Source organism: Phaenicophaeus curvirostris (assembly GCF_032191515.1).
Source record: "Phaenicophaeus curvirostris isolate KB17595 chromosome W unlocalized genomic scaffold, BPBGC_Pcur_1.0 scaffold_34, whole genome shotgun sequence".
NCBI lineage: Eukaryota > Metazoa > Chordata > Aves > Cuculiformes > Cuculidae > Phaenicophaeus > Phaenicophaeus curvirostris.
The window spans coordinates 2030535-2048291 of NW_027206663.1; positions in this window are offsets into that span (position 1 = coordinate 2030535).

The following is a 17757-nucleotide window of genomic DNA, read 5'->3' on the forward strand; positions in this document are numbered from 1 at the left end:
GTTGAATAGAATAACAATTATTTAGCTTTAAGTTTTTAGCAACTATTCAGCTCAAGGACTCTGTAGAGAAGCTCCTGATAACACGGCACCAGCCCCTGATAAGGAGCAGAACTCGCTGCCTAGTAACTTGAACTGGTCGAGAATGGCCTTGGGGCTGGGAGGAATGCCAAGGACCCAGGGAGCATGTGCAAGGAACAAGTTCACAGCGAGGAAGATATCTTACTTCATCCCTGAGATCCCAGCCCACGACCACCAGGAGACACTGCGCCTGCACCAGTATGGGAGAAGCTTCTCGAATTTAATTATAATACAAAGCGGGAAGGTCATGAATATGTAGTAGGTGTTTATAAATATGCATGTCTTTACACTATAAGTAGCTGTTGTTAAACAAAATGATGTGCGAGTTAGGCAGATGAACCCCCTCGCACCTCTCCAGCGAATAAACACATACCTACTTTATAACCCTTAACTGAGTTATAGAGTTTGATTCTGCAAAACACTAGCTAGAGATAAGCTCACTATCTGTATGTATTGTTGATCATTTACCTCCAGAGTAATTTTGCCTTTTTCAAATTTAATCACAGACCCCAATTGTTCTAATAAATCTCTCCCCAAGGATGCCTTTGGGGAATTGGGCATGTACAGGAATTTGTGTATACCTCATTGTTCCCCCAATTTGTATTTTAGAGGTCTGCAAAAATATGCCTTTTCACTTGGGCCAGTTGCTCCCTTTACCATGATGTAGTCATCTCCCAGGTGTATCAAAGCTTGGTTTAAAACTGAATATGTTGCCCCAGTGTCAATTAAAAATTCTACCTTCTTTTGCTTTTCCCCTAGCTTCATTATAACCAGAGGATCCATTAGGGTGGATTCCCCAGGTCTCCATCAGTCCTCCTTCACATGGGCTACTATCCATCCTTTCTGATTACCCCGCTCACTTCTTTTCACTTCTTTTTCGCCTTTCCGGACACTCATCTTTCCAATGACCATACCTTCTACATAACACACACTGATTCTTGCCCAGTCGAGGCAGTCCTTGTCTGGGCCTTCTTTCTTCCTCCTCCCTAACAACCGCTATCACCCTTCTTTGTCCCTGCTTGTAATCTTCTCTATTACGGACACTCTCCACGCCTCATCCAACAATACTTCCAGGTTTCTACTTTCTGTGGAACACAGCTTTTGGAGTTTATGCCTGATATCCCCTGCAGACTGACTGAGAACAAAGAAACTAGTTGTTGTATTCCTACCCCCGACCCAGGATCCAGCGGTGTGCTGCATCCCTTAATCAATCCAGGAATTCAGACGGTGACTCCGAAGGACCTTGCTTAACTGCATATAATACTGACCAGTTTATTGTTTTGAGAATGGCTCTCCCCATCCTCCCCATCCACCCTTGATATGCTTGCAATCTTTCTTTATGTGCACTCCTGTTCGCATCCCACTTTGGGTATTGAAGAGGGAAATAATCTTTAATGTCCACCCCTTCTCGTTTATAATAAGCTTCAGCCAAATCCCCCTCAGTCTTTAAGACTAATTGTTCCTCTGTCTCTGTCAAACACTCCAATAATAATTGTAGATCGCCCTTATTGGTGTTGTGCTGTTTTATAATAAACTGAAAATGTTTGGCTACACTTAGCCAATCATTATAGAATCATAGAATCACTAGGTTGGAAAGGACCCACTGGATCATCAAGTCCAACCATTCCCATCAATCACTAAACCGTGTCCCTGAGCACCTCATCCACCTGTCTTTTAAACACCTCCAGGTAAGGTGAATTAACCACCTCCCTGGGCAGCCTGTTCAAGTGCCCAATGACCCTTTCCGTGAAATATTTTTTCCTGATGTCAAGCCTGAACCTCCCTGCCGCGATTGAGAGACGGGACAAAACTTGAAACAAGCAAGAATGTCGATTTTATTGTGTTCTTAAGACATATTTATACTAGTTACAAGAAGTGTGTTTCAAACTGATTGGTCCTTACACTAAACTAGGCAATCACAGATTGGTTAATACAAAGAAGCCTTTTTCAAACATTTACTTCCTTCAGCAACAACAATAGTTCCTCTTATCAAGGTAACTGTCTCAACCACAGACACCTGTGCTCATCCTCACGTAGCCAGTACTCTTTTGTTCCTTCTAAACAAAAGCCTTATCTCGCTCCTTCCAAGGCCTGCGGCGACAAGTTCCAGCCTCCTTTATCAACTGGTCCCTGCTGGGGGTCTTCCTGAAGCTAGCCAAATCCTGTCCTACACCTCCCCTGGCGGAACTTGAGGTCATTCCCTCTTGCCCTGTCCCCTGCCACTTGGGAGAAGAGGCCAGCTCCCTCCTCTCTACAACTTCCTTTCAGGTAGTTGTAGAGAGCAATAAGGTCTCCCCTCAACCTCCTCTTCTAAACAACCGCAGTTCTCTCAGCTGCTCCTCGTAAGACCTCTTCTCCAGACCCTTCACCAGCTTCATCACTCTTCTCTGGACACGCTCCAGAGCCTCAACATACTTCTTGTGGTGAGGGGCCCAGAAGTGAACACAGTATTCGAGGAGCGGTCTCACCAGTACAGAGGGAGAACAACCTCCCTGGACCTGCTGATTACGCCGTTTCTGATACAAGCCAAGATGCCATTGGCCTTCTTGGCCACTTGGGCACACTGCTGGCTCATGTTCAGTCGACTGTCAACCAACACCCCCAGGTCCCTCTCCTCCAGGCAGCTTTCTAGACAGACTTCTCCTAGTCTGTAGCACTGCATAGGGTTGTTGTGCCCCAAGTGCAGGACCCGGCACTTGGCCTTGTTAAACCTCATGCCATTGGTCTCTGCCCAGCGGTCCAGCCTGTTCAGATCCCTTTTCAGAGCCTCCCTACCCTCCAGCAGATCGACACTTCTACCCAGCTTAGTGTTGTCTGCAAACTTGCTAAGGGTGCACTCAATTCCTTCATCCAGGTCATTGATAAAGACATTGAACAGGGCTGGACCCAGCACTGAGCCCTGGGGAACCCCACTTGTCACTGGCCTCCAGCTGGAGTTAACTCCATTTATGACCACTCTCTTATGGTAGTCTCGGGCTACCCTTTTCCATGCTTCTAAATCGGTGGTGGAGAAAGGTACCTTGATTAGCATTGGCCCTCCATCAGGTTCTACTGCCTCTCGGAGAGGTGCCTGCAGGACCATTGGAGCAGACTTTTTTCTGGTGTAGGAGGATACAGGGCTATCTTGAGGAGTGGGGGTCCTTTCCCAGTCGGCATCTTGTTCCTGTGATTGAGGCTTAAACAGATCATCTAGATCCGGTTCTGGTGCCTGGTGAGCTTTGTTTAACTTTGTGCACCTTTGTCGGATGCTGCACGCTGAACAACACCACCTCAATTTACCTCTGGATTCCTTGTTATTTTCTCGCTCAAGGGCAAGTACCAGAGGGTCCTGTGGGGGCACAATTCCACAGTCTCTTTGCTACTCCGGATGGTTACGGAGGGTGAAAAACATATCCGCGTAAGATGCTTCATTGCAATTTCCTTCTCTCCTCAAAACCAACATTAATTGTAAGAGGGTGTTATAATCTATTGTCTCATTAAGTGGCCACTTTGCCCCATCATCTAATTTGTAAAGTGGCCACCACTGATTACAATATTTAATAAGGGTCTTTTTTTTCCTGTGCTCCCAGTTCCAACAATTTCCTTCCAATGTGTTAATACATGCCCCAGAGGGCTCTTTTTATGACCTCTTTATTCTGAGTGTTTCCCATTTTGAGTTTCTTTGGCTTTCCTTTTCCTTAGTTTCGCCTCTTTCTTTCTCAGTTTCCACTTGAACCTTTCTTTACACTGTTCTTTAGCCCTTTCCCAGTCTTCCTACCAAACATCTCAGATTTCTGGGACCAAACTTTCTTTTCCACCACTGATCACACTTTCTGTTAAATTACAATAAATTTTGTCCTTGCCAGTTAGGCAGGTGTTCAACCTTTCTTACATTACTGATAAACATAATATACTCATCAGCTGCAGGGCTTTGTTTTTTTCCCATTTTTCTTCTCTTTTTTCTTTTATGCTAAGTATTTTAAATTTTGCTCTCTGCAGCCTTCCACACCAAAGGTCCCAGGTAAATCTACCTCTTTGCCGGCTTAGTGGACATTTGAGATTGAAAGGTCTCATAGATGTATTTCGAAGACTAACCAAAACAAGCACTTCCACTTATTTCAAAGCTAGCTTAATACAATGTTGATTACAATCAGTCTAAGTTGTTCACTTTTGGATCCATGATTTCCTGATGTTATGGAAATAGGAGTTATACACAGCACTGAACACACAAACAAGGCACATAAACGTTTTAAGCACTTTGTCCGTCTCTGCTCGCTTCGCAGTGATGCTTTGTCTCAACACCCACCCACACAATGCATTTAACACAGAATTCCCGGGCAGTCACAACATTTACAAATTAAACATATGAATATCACTCCAGTTAGTGTCCCTCCCGCAGCTGCAAATATTACCCAGGTAATCATTTGAGAGGTTCTGCTTACCCTTCTCCTGCTTCTTGTACAATCATTAGCAGGTCCATCCTGGCTCCCAGCTGGGATGCAGCAGCAACCTCAGATTTGCTCGATCTACCCCCAAGATCGCTAGTGCCCGCTTTATCAGTCAGCAAACCCCTTCGACTGCCCTATAGGTCGGCAGATCTCCTTGGACACTCTATGGGTCCAGGGTACCCTCCTCCCAGTATAGGGACTATGCTGTATGCCAAATGTCTCTGCGCAATTTACCAGCGGTCCTGGCCATGTGTGGGCGTCCCCAAGGGCTTAGTGGCCCATCTTCCCATTGTTAAACATACCGTTTGTCCACTGCTAGTAGATGGTCATTGTCTGTCCCTGCAGTGAGTGGCCAGGGAGTGGAGGTCCTCTGAGAAAAAGACTTGGGGCCCGCCTAGGATGACTGCTCCTCAGTCGATCCTGCAGCTGAGAAGAGCGCGTCCCATCTGGGGTGCCAAAAATGACTTGCAGAATAATGACTCCACAACCCATACGGTTGTAAGGTAGGTATGTTCTTATTCAGCACTGAGGCAACACGGGTAATCTTTCCACTAAAAACATGCGTACCCCCCTGTGGCAAATCATCTTGACTTTATACAGAAAAGCGTTATATATTCATGATAATTCAAAAAATGCCTCTACGTATTCATAACCTTTCACTACTCCTTATTATAATGAGCTTTGAGAAGTTTCTTCCATACTGGTGCAGGCGCAGTGCCTCCTGGTGGTCGTGGGCTGGGGTCTCAGGGATGAAGAAAGATGCCTTCCTCTTTGTGAACTTCAGTAACCTCGTTCCTTGTTCATGCTCCCTGGGTCCTTGGCGTTCCTCCCCACCTTAAGGCCATTCTTGACCAGTTTGAGTGGCTTCGGGCAGCAAGTTTTGCTCCTTATCAGGGGCTGGGGCTGTGTTATCAGGAGCTTCTCTGCTAACAGGTGCAGGGATTGTCCTCGAGCTAAATAGTTGCTAAAAACTTAAAGCTAAATAATTGTTATTCTATTCAACTATAAATGTTAAAACTTAAATATCATCGATTGTTAGTCCCCCTACTCCCTAGCCCTGTATCAGAATAAACAAAGGAAACCAAAAGGCTCATGGTTCAGCAAAAAGAGCTGCAATGGGAAGCCTAATCAATACATTGGCACCACAACAGAAATTAGATGTTACAGTTCCCAAATATACAGATAAGGAGGACAAATTGGCCAGTCTGTTACTCTTTCAGAAAAATACAGAAGGGTGGTGTACAAATGATCAGGGACACTGTACAGTTACGATAGAAATGATGAAACAAATAATAAGTAAAATTCATCAAGAAACACATGGGAGCAGAGTCATTAGTGGAGCATGTTAAGAGATTTTCTGTAGGAATAAAGATACTGCCCATTGCAAAAAGCATTATTCACATGTGTGAATTCGGTCTCAAGAATAATCCAGAAATACAGGCTATACCCTCTGCAGGAGAGGTAAGAAAGAGAATCACTCCCAGTGAGTACTGGCAAATTGATTTTGCTGAAATACCTAGGAGTAATCAATATAAATATTTGTTGGTTTTGATAGATACTTTTTCAGGTTGGCCAAGTTTTCCCATGTCAAACCAATCGAGCAAGGGTTGTGGTGAAAATCCTCCTAAAAGAAACTGCTCCAAGATTTGGTGTGCCTTTGGAAAAGTCCTCAAACAGGGGACCACATTTTATATCAGAGGTAGTAAAGGAGGTACATAGAGTTATTGAAATTAAATGGGATTTACACACTCCATGAAGACCCCAGTCAAGCGGACAGGTACAGAGAATGAATGAGACAACAAGAAGACAGCTTGCTAAACTCTGTCAGGAGACTCGGTTAAAATGGACTGAAGAGTACCCCACCAATTATGTTCTCCATCCCTTGTCACTCTTTTCATGATTTGCAGTAATTCATCCACACTATGGTGAATTATTACCAGAGTTTTTTGTCCATTTTTCTTAATCTCCTCTAATGTTTTGATATAATCTCAATGCTGTAATAATTCCTCATGAATCAATGTGAGGTTAGATTTTAGAATCTGGTGAGAAGTGACTGGAGCTGAGTAAGAAAAGTCACATCCTGTGATTTCAGTAAAATTACAAACACAAAAATTCGTGTGTTTATTGGTATAAGCTATTACATCCTCTACTTTTATAATATTACAAGCAGTTCTTAAGCATATACAACCTTTGCCAATGCAAATTATTACAGTTTTAGGGTCAACCTCAGGACAAACTTCAAAATGGCAAACTTTTTGGTAAGTGTCTAGGCAAAAATCTTGTGTTCTGATGGTGTTACTTTCACAAATAAATCCTAGTTGTTCCCGCACAATGCAGGATTCCAGGTCTACTACTTTCCATTTATCATTCACCTTTTGGGCCCATGCTCTATGCTTGAAAGGATATAGTCCCATTGTGGTTCAAGCCTAATGCAAAAACAGGATAAATCAAAGAATATGAATGGTTAACACATAAGCTGTGACAGTGTTCTTAATAGGTTCATCGGTAAAATTTACCAGCTTCCACTAAGATTGGAGGTTCTTTTCAAAACCATTAACATTATCCCAAATTATTTTTCGGATTTCGGTAGGAAAAATGCCTTCTTCGCTTTCTCTAATGATTGATGCAGCCACTTTTTGCATCCACAATTGAGCCTGGATGCAACTGAGAGCCAAAGAGATATTACTTTGGGCTATACCGAGTGTATCTAAAATTAGTTCATGATCTTTTACGTTCACCTTTTCCCATTTTGGTAATACGTTGGACAGCAGCCACTGATGCATTCCCAAAGCCAAAAGGGAAGATTGTAAAGGCTGTTGTGTTTTTGACAAATCAAAAGTTGTAGTGGGCAATTTGTTTAATAATACTTCTGAATCAATGCTGTTCAGAACACCCAATCCGGTTCCCAAAATACCAGTCAGGTCTCCGATATTCGTCTTCGAGAAGATCTACGTGACCAGGTGGTCCATCCCTCATAAGAGATGCATAAGAAGGGAGAACAGGAAGGTTGAATTTCTGAAACGTTATTTTGCATCAACAATTCGACCCTTTTGAGAGACCATTCTGGTTTAAATAACATTTGTTGTTGGCCGGTTTTTCCAATTACAAATGGTCCAACTTCATAAATCATTGGTTGAAGTGTTGACTTGGGAGGAACTGTAGGTGTTAAAACTTTTATCATTAATTCCCCCCAGTATCCTGTGTCATTTATTCCAGACATGACCTTATGAGAAAATTTTACTGTGGTGAAATTTAACCAACAGTCCAAATTTTTGGATCTACAAGGTTGAATAAGACCATATGGTCCAATGCCATAGATGTTTGCTGGCTCAGTGAGGGATTCAGCCATTAATTGGCATCTATATAATATAGATGTCATCACCTTGAGTAACGACAAAAGGAAAAACTGTTACCTTATCGTTTAAAATAAGGGAAGTGTCTCTGCCTTGGTGTGTGAGTATTGCAACAAGTTTTGGTTTAGTTACAACATTCATTTTGAGTTTCTGAATTAAACCTAATAATTTTGGTTGAGTTTTTGGGTTAGCTCTCCAATTGCACATGACGAAGATAGAATTAACCATAGTGAAATTGAGCCAGAAATCACCTTGTTCTTTCTTACAAGACTTGGTAACTTCTACCTTAGTGTCACTCAGGTTTAAAGAAATATTGTTGCCAGTAAATTTCTGGCAGCAACACAAAGTAAATATATCTTGCCTAATACATTTCCAGCCCTTAGTAGGACATATTTCTTTTGAAACGCCAGGGTGAATTTTGGATGTCAGATTGAAATCAAAAAAACTGCCAGCAACTAAAATAAAAGAGGCCTTTTCAGGTTAAAATCCAAGTTCCACTTCTCTGCATCCCACTTGAATTTTTTCATCAATGATAATGGGGAGAGTTCTAATCTGCTCATTCTTATCCCAGACCCACTCAGACGAATGGTAAACTTCATTTTCATGCATTACGACTACAGCCAAATTTGGACGGCTATCTCTGGGATAATTTCCAAGGGAGCTAGAATACCCTATGATGGCTTGGGACCAAGGCCATTAAGCATTGTTTTGGTTACAAATAGGAGGTGTGATGCAGAAAAGTATGAACAACCCAATCAAAATTTTACAGGTCATCTTCAAATTTAAGCTTTCAACTTTTATTCATGTTTCTTCTGTAAAAATTTTCAATGTCCCACGGGGTTCTCCTGTAAAAACAAAAAAGTAAAACATGCCCTTTTCAGGCAAAAAAGAATTAAAATGATGGAACAATCCAACGGGTATTAATCCTGTGTTCCCTTCCCAGGGCACTGGTGGCTATCCATGCCTATTTATTTAAAGGAGTTTTTAGTACCAATGGCACGCTTCCTACAGTAGGGAGTTCCACCAGAACTGGTTGTCCTGAGAAATAAGATGATCCTTTAGAATCATCAGGTTCTTTTACAGAAGGAGTTAGAGTAGGAGCCTTTGGGCAAAAAGCAGTGATTTTTGGGCATTCATTTACTCCCCAACAGTTGTTCACACCTTTGACAGCTTCCCACAGTCGGACATGCCAATTCCCCTCATGGGGTTTCAGGAGTCATTTTAGAAGGCTGTTGGTCCTTTCTACTATTCCATTAGCTTGTGTGTAGTAGGGCATATGGAAGACCCACTTAATCCCTTCAGCCTTTGCTCACTCTTGTACAACCTTAGCAGAGAAGTGAGAGCCATTATCAGACTGTATTTCTTGAAGTTTTGGAAAAGTTCCAAACCATTCTTTCAGTGCTTTCACAGTGTTGTCTCCTGTAGCCCTATTAAAACCTTCAGCCTGGACTAAACCTGATGTTACTTCAACGTCAACCAACACAAAATGTTTTCCCCCTGATCTTTTAAAGGGACCTATATAGTACACCTGCCAGGCATCCCATAAGTCTTTACCCTCTCTCAAATCATAGAATCATAGAATCATAGAATAACCAGGTTGGAAGAGACCCACCGGATCATCGAGTCCAACCATTCCTATCAAACACTAAACCATTCCCCTCAGCACCTCGTCCACCCATGCCTTAAACACCTCCAGGGAAGGTGACTCAACCACCTCCCTGGGCAGCCTGTTCCAGTGCCCAATGACCCTTTCTGTGAAGAATTTTTTCCTAATGTCCAGCCTAAATGCAAAGGATCATCCTCTAGTGGGTGTCTTTCAAGTCGTGTGTGACATTGTTTGCAGGCTGATATACAGGTTTTACACTTTTCTCTGAAAATTGGCCAGACACGAGTGAGGGCTTCTCGATACAGGTCTTTAGCACCGGTGTGTTTACACTTAACGTGCAGCCACACAAGCAAATGCTCCCAATCCTCAGAGGTTTGATCCTTTTGCATAGGAGCAAGTCTAGCCAGTTCATCAGCTCTGTTATTCCACTCTCCAGCTGTACCCCCGTCTATCTGATGTGAAGCAACCCAGCCAACAGCAAAGTTGCCTTGGCTTGCAATTCTTAAAATCTCTTGCCACTTTTCCTTTTGCCACACTGGTATTCTGTTTACCTCCCATTCATTTTGCTCCCAAAAAGGGAGCCATTCAGTACATCCTTTAAACACAGCATATGAGTCTGTGTAAATATGAACAGGAGAAGTAGTTTGGGCTTCTCGCTGGAAAACACTCCATACTGCAACCAATTCACCTACTTGAGCGCTACCCAGTCCTTCGGTATTAATCTGCTCATCAGAGGAAGTATGAAGAGCAACTGCTCGGTATTTCCATACCTTCCCCTCTCTTTTAGCAGAAGCATTGGTAAACCAGGCATTTACTGTTTGGTCTTGGGAAAAAGGAGGGGCCACCCGGATGACTGAGACAGGTTTATCTTGGCTGATATCCAGGTTGTCTGTTTCTTGGATAGAAAGGTTCTTTGAGGCTCCATCTGTTACAGAAAAAACATTGTAATAATGATCAATCTGCGCATACAATTTTCGCACAGAGGCTTTCTGTGCAACTCCATCAAGGGGAGGAGTTCCGGCAGTGATTGTTTTTATCACTTTGAATGGACCTCTCAACACAATTGATTGATTGCACGCTATTTTTTCTACTTCAATGAAAGCCAGGCTTACCACAAACAAACCTTTCTCCCAAGAAGTATACCTTTTCTCAGCATCCTTAAAACTGTGAGAATAAAATCCCACAGGTCGGGTTGGACCCTCGGGATCCTGTTGCCATAAGTGTACCGACAGCCCTGATGAGGAAAAACCCCATTCCACCTGGAAAGGGTCTGTAGGATGGATTAGCATTTAGCCTCCGAAAATCAACTGTAAGCCGCCACTTTCCGTTAGGCTTTTTCACTGGCCATACGGGGGAGTTGAAAGGAGAATGAGTCTTTACCACAACTCCCTGTTCTTTCATCTCCTGTGTAACGAGTTTTATACCCTCCTTAGCTCCCAAAGGAAGGGGGTACTGCTTGACATTAGTGATCTTGCTAAACGGTAGTGGTGGAGCTTCTTGCAACAATCTGATGTGCAGTTCCGAAAGACGAGAGTAATCCTTCTGCATCCTCCCACTGTTTTCCCTTAAGGACATCCATCCCGAGTAAGTTAAATGGTATATCACCAGTCACCATTACAGTAGTAATTGGGCTCTCTCCCCCCAGCAGGGTTAATTTTACCGGAGCAACATTCATGATTTCTGTTGATCCTAAAGCATTTAGCACGGATAGGTTTCATCTTGAGGGAGAAACTCCACACCTTCTAGCATCCTCTTCAGTCAGGGCAGAAATCTGTGCACCTGTATCAATTAAAAAGGTCACTGGTGCATATTTAGGTCCCACAATAGCTGTGATTAGTACATCTCATTTTTCTGTTTTAGTGAGCTGCCAAATATAAATCCATTCTCCATTTCCCCACCCACCATTAGGAAATGGAGATTCTAGTTTCCCTGCTCTGGGGAAGAAATCTGCTTCGATGTGTTGTCTGCACTGTCAATGGGGGGCGGGGAGGGGCTGAAGCCAGTTTGCTCAATTTTTCTAAAGGTAAACCATCCATTTTATCCTTAGCAATTCCCCTTTTAAGCCCTAAGCGCCACCAATAAAGTCAGGCTGAAACGGGCTTAGATTGTGACTGTTCTTCGACAACATCTGCATTTTTACTGGGACGGGGTGTGGCGTATTAAACACACACACGGACTCTGCTTTCATTTCAAGCTGAGACCCAGTTTATTGTTACAAGCTCATCTTTATACCTTAGTGAAATGTCTACAACAGTCCTGCAAGTCCTTCATAAAAATTTCCACAGCTGTTCTTCTCCTTCCCAGCTCCTCATGACCCCTGTTATTGTTTCTATGCCTTCTTGGTTTTGCCACTGATGTTGAATTTTCTCAAGCTGGAGGCTAGCTGGTTATCAAAGCTCTCTGCACTGTTATCTCGAGAGGCTCAGCAGCATTCATGGTCATTTTTGCACAGCATCTCTTCTGACATCGCCCCCTTTTTTGTTTTCATGAACTACTAATATTTGTCTTAACACTCTATCAATCAAGCTCTGCACTAATTTGATTAAGCAAGGCAAACAAATCAATATGCTAGAAAAAAATCAAGTAAAATCATAAAACCTATCATGGCCAGTTTTATAATCCAAGGTCCAATTCCAACAAAAAGTCCTGCACATGTATTCCATTCATTCTATATTTGCAATTTTTCTGTTAAATCTTCTAAGGTGTTAATACTTTAATGTATAAATTCTGAATGGTCTGATAAATATGTCAAAACACTAGATAAAGCTGCCAATGAGGCATTTTCTTGATGATGCTGAGCCAAAGTGTGGTTTAAAAATCATAGAAACATTCGGAGTTAATCATATGAATTTGCCTAATGTACATGGGCCTCCTGAAATATACGAAGGAATACCTGCCCATGCTCTATCTCCTCAAATAAAATACAGTTCTCTTGGTAATGGCAGGGAGATGTTGTTGGATTTGGATATATTTGCAGATATGTAATTACATCATGAAAAATCATTTCAACACACACTAAGCAAGGAATTAACATTTAATATGTGTTACATTTTTGCTTATATAACTAAAATATTTACTGAAATCTACTTTGATCACACCTAATAAAGAAGATCATCTATCAGCAAACTTACTAAACAGGTGCTAAATAGATTGGTTTGAGTTGCTACCGACAAACACAATAAATCTTGCTGTGCTGCATTGACTAGGGTTACCCAGATGTTTTCTTGGGATTGTGCGGAGATCCATGGAATGGTGGCTGCTCAACACGAAATTCCCACAATTATTGCAATGCAGGTCGCACACATCTTGCTGGCATCCATTGCGGTCCATGATCTGTAGAGACACAAGCATACCCTCGCCCCCACGTTATTAATGGCCATGGACCTTCCCATTGTCTCGTTTCTAAGTTACGTATAATTACTTTAGCTTTACTCATGTTATCATTTGATTTCGTGATAAAATGTCGCTCTATCGGGGGAATATTGTCTTGGCAATGATTAAAAAATGTAGAACATATAAAGCTTTTAATGGTCTCTCTTGAGGGGTGTATCCCATGCTCCCCCTTTTTTGTTTTAACAACATATTTTTTAATGTGCCATGAGCTTGTTCACGTATAGCTTGCCCTGTCGGTGAGTGAGGAATGCCCATGACATGCGTGATTCCCCATTGTTGAAAAAAGGATTTTGTTATATTAGAAACATATCCTGGTCCATTGTCTGTTTTTACTGTTTTTGGCACCCCCAAAATAGCAATTGCATATAATAAATGTTTTTTTACGTCTTTTGCTCGTTCCCCCGTATGTGTGGAAGCAACAATGCAGGTAGAAAAGGTGTCAATTGATACATGTACATATTTTAGACATCCAAACTCGGGGATGTGTGTTACATCAGTTTGCCATATTTCAAGTGGACCTAATCCACGAGGATTTACACCATCACAAGTAGTGTTTGGGATTCATTGACAATCAGGGCACATCTGTACAATTTGCCAAGATTGCTCATGGGTTAACTGAAACATTTTCCTAAGGGCTGTACTACCTTGGTGATAAAAATCATGTGACATACGTGCTTGTTGTAATGTATCTGGAGTTATTACAGGGGCTGCCAAAGCATCAGCTCAGTGATTGCCTTCAGCCAAATACCCTGGTAAATTTGTATGAGAACGTACATGCATTATAAAGTAAAGTTCATGTCAATTGTCTAACAGATATTTCAATTCCTTTAATAAAGCATAAAGCTGTCCGTTGTCTACATACTATAAATAGGCATTCTCCAAGCGTGAAGCAATGCCAACAACAGAGGCTGAATCGGTAACAATGTTTATGGGTTGTGAAAACAACTTAAAGCATCTAACAGCTGCAGCCAATTCCACAATGTGAGGTGATCCTGACACTTGACAAATGTCTGATTTCCACATGCCTTGTTTGGTCCTCCAAACAATCACTGATTTCCCAGTTTGCCCTGACCCATCTGTAAAAAGTATCAATGCCTCCTTCAGAGGGATATGACTTGATTTTGTGGCAGGAATTAAGCTTATGCACTCAAATGAACTCAAAAGGGGGCTCGGAGGATAATGAATGCTAATTTGTCCTTTAAAGTCTGCTAATGCAATTTGTATAGATAAAGAATATTGCAAAAGCCAGTCTACTTGTTGTTGAGTCATGGGAACATAGATGGTTGAGGGATCTATCCCATCCAATTCCAATAAACAATTGTGACCCTTTTGAATTAACGTAGCTGACATTTCATGCTGAGTTGTTATTGTTTTAGAAAACTGATGTGGTAAAAAATATCCATTCTAAAGGTCTAAATTTGGCAGACACACCTTCTACCCATTGGGCTAAAACTCCAAACGGTTGGAATTTGGCTGAAATAATATATAATTCAATTGGAGTATTTAAACATTTGCGAAAAATTTGTTTCTGACTAAGCTTTTTAGCGACCTTGTCGAATGCAACCAATGAATCTTTGTCTAATTGCCTGGGAGAGTTTAAATCTGAATCCCCTTTTAACAACATAAACAAAGGATGTAATTCTTCTGTAGTGATGCCTATCAAGGGGCTTACCCAATTTATGGCTCCTAACAATTTTTGCACATCGTTCAATGTCTTTACAGAATATAAAAGTTTAACTTGATGTGGTTGAATAGCTTTTTCTTGGATTTTCCATCCCAAATATTTCCATGGAGAAGTTTTTTGGTTTTTTTCTGGTGCAACACAAAGGCCTACGTGGGTAACTGCTGCTCTTACAGATACTACAGCCTTAGTCGTCTGTTCTGGTGTCAAGGCTGCAAATAAAATATCATCCATGTAATGATAAATCAGGGTTTGAGGACATAATTCACGAACTGGTGATAAAGCTTTTGCTACAAACCACTGACAAATTGTTAGACTGTTACACATGCCTTGCGGCAATAGAGTCCAGTGATACCGTTGGCTCGTTTCTGCCCTATTAATAGAAGGAATAGAAAAAGCAAAAGGGATTGCATCCTTTGGATGTAATCATAGAATCATAGAATAACCAGGTTGGAAGAGACCCACCGGATCATCGAGTCCAACCATTCCTATCAAACACTAAACCATTCTACTTAGCACCTCATCCACCCGTGCCTTAAACACCTCCAGGGAAGGTGACTCAACCACCTCCCTGGGCAGCCTGTTCCAGTGCCCAATGACACTTTCTGTGAAAAATTTTTTCCTAATGTCCAGCCTAAACCTCCCCTGGCGGAGCTTGAGGCCATTTCCTCTTGTCCTGTCCCCTGTCACTTGGGAGAAGAGGCCAGCTCCCTCCTCTCTACAACCTCCTTTCAGGTAGTTGTAGAGAGCAATGAGGTCTCCCCTCAGCCTCCTCTTCTCCAGGCTAAACAACCCCAGCTCTCTCAGCCGTTCCTCATAAGGCCTGTTCTCCAGCCCCTTCACCAGCTTTGTTGCTCTTCTCTGGACTCGCTCCAGAGCCTCAACACCCTTCTTGTGGTGAGGGGCCCAGAAGTGAACACAGGATTCAAGGAGTGGTCTCACCAGTGCCGAGTACAGAGGGAGAATAACCTCCCTGGACCTGCTGGTCACACCGTTTCTGATACAAGCCAAGATACCATTGGCCTTCTTGGCCACCTGGGCACACTGCTGGCTCATGTTCAGTCGGCTGTCAACCAACACCCCCAGGTCCCTCTCCTCCAGGCAGCTTTCTAGACAGACTTCTCCTAGTCTGTAGCACTGCATAGGGTTGTTGTGCCCCAAGTGCAGGACCCGGCATTTGGCCTTGTTAAACCTCATGCCATTGGACTCTGCCCAGTGGTCCAGCCTGTTCAGATCCCTTTGCAGAGCCTCCCTACCCTCCAGCAGATCCATGCTTCCACCCAGCTTAGTGTCGTCTGCAGACTTGCTAAGGGTGCATTCAATGCCTTCATCCAGGTCGTTGATAAAGACATTGAACAGGGCTGGACCCAGCACTGAGCCCTGGGGAACCCCACTTGTCACTGGCCTCCAGCTGGATTTCACACCATTTACCACCACTCTCTGGGCCCGGCCATCCAACCAGTTTTCCACCCAAGAGAGTGTGCGCCTGTCCAGGCCAGAGGCTGACAGTTTCTCAAGCAGAATGCTGTGAGAAACTGTGTCAAAGGCTTTACTGATGTCCAGGAAGACCACATCCACAGCCTTTCCCTCATCCAGCAGCCGAGTGACTTTGTCATATAAAACGATCAGGTTAGTTTGGCAAGACCTGCCTTTTGTGAACCCATGTTGACTGGGCCTGATCACCCAGTTCTCTTGCATGTGCTTCATGATAGCACTCAAGATCACCTGCTCCATGACTTTCCCTGGCACTGAGGTCAGACTGACAGGCCTGTAGTTTCCTGGGTCCTCCCTGCGACCCTTCTTGTAGATGCGCACAACATCAGCCAGCCTCCAGTCCAGTGGGACTTCCCCAGTCTTCCAGGACTGTTGGAAGATGAGGGAAAGGGGTCTGGCCAGCACATCCGCCAGCTCCTTCAATACCCTTGGGTGAATCCCATCCGGCCCCATAGACTTGTGGGTGTCTAGTCAGGCTAGCAAGGCTCTGACCACCTCCTCTTGGATCACGGGAGCCTCATTTTGCTCCTCTAGCTCCTGGGTTTGTACACAGATGGAACGACCCTCCTTACAACTAAAGACTGAGGCAAAGAAGGCATTAAGTACCTCAGCCTTTTCCTCATCCCCTGTCACTGTTGTTCCTTCTGCATCCAATAGGGACTGTATGGTCTCCCTAGTCCTCCTTTTATTAATTATATATTTATAGAAGGATTTTTTGTTATCCCTCACAGACTTGGCCAATCTGATTTCTAGCTGAGCCTTAGCCCTTCTGATTTTTTCTCTACACAGTCTCACTTCCCTCCTGTAGTCCACCCAAGAGGCCTGTCCCCTCTTCCAGAGCCCATAAACATTTCTCTTCTTCTTGATATCCCTCAAGATCTCTCTGCTCAACCAAGCTGGCTTTCTCCCCTGCCGGCTTTTTTTCCGGAACATGGGGATGGCTTTCTCCTGAGCTGCTAGGATTTCCTTTTTGAAGAGCTCCCAGCCCTCATGGGCTCCCTTGCCCTTAAGTACTGTCTCCCATGAGACTTTGCCAACCAGCCTTCTGAAGAGATCAAAGTCTGCCCTCTGGAAATTTAATGCTACCGTCCTACTAACCACCCTCTTCACTTCACCTAGAACAGAAAACCCTATCATCTCATGATCACTTAGTCCTAGGCGTCCACCTACTGCCACATCCCCCACAAGGCCTTCTCTGGTTCACAAACAGCAGGTCCAGGAGGTCCAGGAGGTCCAGGAGGGCACCTTCCCTTGTTGGTTCATTCACCAGCTGTGCAAGGAAGTTGTCTTCCATGCACTCCAGGAACCTCCTAGACTGCTTCCTTTCTGCTCTATTGTACTTCCAGCAGATATCAGGAAGATTGAAATCTCCCACAAGAACTAGAGGCATCGATCTAGAGATTAACCCCAGCTGTTTATAGAAGAGCTCATTAGCTGCTTCTCCTTGGCTGGGTGGTCTGTAACAGACTCCCATCACAAAATCTACCTTCTGGTGGGCTCCTCTGATTTTAACCCACAGGCACTCAATCTCCTCATCACCACATTCCATCATCATAATGGAATGGAAAAAACCCAGTCTTTCAAATCTATAATGGTTAAGTTCCAGTTTTGTTGTAACATTGTCGGTGAGGGCATTCCTGGTTGCAATGCTCCCATAGGCTCAATAATCACATTTATTTTTCGCAAGTCCTGTAATAAACGCCATTTCCTGCTTTTCTTCTGTAT